Genomic DNA, 2,491 nt, shown 5'->3' on the forward strand with positions numbered 1-2,491 from the left:
GGGGCCAGGACCAAAAGCTCTTGCTGCTCTTCAAGGAGCCAGGCAACCCCATTCACAGCCCCACAAACGATGGCGCTCTCTCTTGCGACAGCCTCCCAAAGTCCAATACTAGCTGCCTGCACCCCTCGGTACAGCCAGAGCCCGGCTCAGCAATTGCGAACGTCCAGGGATTCCTCCCACACCAAAGGGGCCAGGACCAAAAGCTCTTGCTGCTCTTGAAGGAGCCAGGCAACCCCATTCACAGCCCCACAAACGATGGCGCTCTCTCTTGCGACAGCCTCCCAAAGTCCAATACTAGCTGCCTGCGCCGCTCGGTACAGCCGGAGCCCGGCTCAGCAATTGCGAACGTCCAGGGATTCCTCCCACACCAAAGGGGCCAGGACCAAAAGCTCTTGCTGCTCTTCAAGGAGCCAGGCAACCCCATTCACAGCCCCACAAACGATGGTGCTCTCTCTTGCGACAGCCTCCCAAAGTCCAACACTAGCTGCCTGCGCTGCTGAGTACAGTCGGAGCCCGGCTCAGCAATTGCGAACGTCCAGGGATTCCTCCCACACCAAAGGTACCAGGACCAAAAGCTCTTGCTGCTCTTCAAGGAGCCAGGCAACCCCATTCACAGCCCCACAAACAATGGCGCTCTCTCTTGCGACAGCCTCCGAAAGTCCAACACTAGCTGCCTGCGCCGCTCGGTACAGCCGGAGCCCGGCTCAGGAACTGCGAACGTCCAGGGATTCCTCCCACACCAAAGGGGCCAGGACCAAAAGCTCTTGTTGCTTTTCAAGGAGCCAGGCAACCCCATTCACAGCCCCACAAACGATGGCGCTCTCTCTTGCGACAGCCTCCCAAAGTCCAATACTAGCTGCCTGCGCCGCTCGGTACAGCCGGAGCCCGGCTCAGCAATTGCGAACGTCCAGGGATTCCTCCCACACCAAAGGTGCCAGGACCAAAAGCTCTTGCTGCTCTTCAAGGAGCCAGGCAACCCCATTCACAGCCCCACAAACGCTGGTGCTCTCTCTTGCGACAGCCTCCCAAAGTCCAATACTAGCTGCCTGCACCCCTCGGTACAGCCGGAGCCCGGCTCAGCAATTGCGAACGTCCAGGGATTCCTCCCACACCAAAGGGGCCAGGACCAAAAGCTCTTGCTGCTCTTCAAGGAGCCAGGCAACCCCATTCACAGCCCCACAAACGATGGCGCTCTCTCTTGCGACAGCCTCCCAAAGTCCAACACTAGCTGCCTGCACCCCTCGGTACAGCCGGAGCCCGGCTCAGCAATTGCAAACGTCCAGGGATTCCTCCCACACCAAAGGGGCCAGGACCAAAAGCTCTTGCTGCTCTTCAAGGAGCCAGGCAACCCCATTCACAGCCCCACAAACGATGGCGCTCTCTCTTGCGACAGCCTCCCAAATTCCAACACTAGAAGCCTGTGCCACTCGGTACAGCCGGAGCCCGGCTCAGCAATTGCGAACGTCCAGGGATTCCTCCCACACCAACGGTGCCAGGACCAAAAGCTCTTGCTGCTCTTCAAGGAGCCAGGCAACCCCATTCACAGCCCCACAAACGATGGCGCTCTCTCTTGCGACAGCCTCCCAAAGTCCAACACTAGCTGCCTACGCTGCTGAGTACAGTCGGAGCCCGGCTCAGCAACTGCGAACGTCCAGGGATTCCTCCCACACCAAAGGGGCCAGGACCAAAAGCTCTTGTTGCTCTTCAAGGAGCCAGGCAACCCCATTCACAGCCCCACAAACGATGGCGCTCTCTCTTGCGACAGCCTCCCAAAGTCCAACACTAGCTGCCTGCGCCGCTCGGTACAGCCGGAGCCCGGCTCAGCAATTGCGAACGTCCAGGGATTCCTCCCACACCAAAGGGGCCAGGACCAAAAGCTCTTGCTGCTCTTCAAGGAGCCAGGCAACCCCATTCACAGCCCCACAAACGATGGCGCTCTCTCTTGCGACAGCCTCCCAAAGTCCAATACTAGCTGCCTGCACCCCTCGGTACAGCCGGAGCCCGGCTCAGCAATTGCGAACGTCCAGGGATTCCTCCCACACCAAAGGGGCCAGGACCAAAAGCTCTTGCTGCTCTTCAAGGAGCCAGGCAACCCCATTCACAGCCCCACAAACGATGGCGCTCTCTCTTGCGACAGCCTCCCAAAGTCCAACACTAGCTGCCTGCACCCCTCGGTACAGCCGGAGCCCGGCTCAGCAATTGCGAACGTCCAGGGATTCCTCCCACACCAAAGGGGCCAGGACCAAAAGCTCTTGCTGCTCTTCAAGGAGCCAGGCAACCCCATTCACAGCCCCACAAACGATGGCGCTCTCTCTTGCGACAGCCTCCCAAAGTCCAATACTAGCTGCCTGCACCCCTCGGTACAGCCGGAGCCCGGCTCAGCAATTGCGAACGTCCAGGGATTCCTCCCACACCAAAGGGGCCAGGACCAAAAGCTCTTGCTGCTCTTCAAGGAGCCAGGCAACCCCATTCACAGCCCCACAAACGATGG

Source organism: Platalea leucorodia (assembly GCF_965183815.1).
Source record: "Platalea leucorodia genome assembly, contig: HAP1_HAP1_SCAFFOLD_33, whole genome shotgun sequence".
NCBI classification, from domain to species: Eukaryota; Metazoa; Chordata; class Aves; order Pelecaniformes; family Threskiornithidae; genus Platalea; species Platalea leucorodia.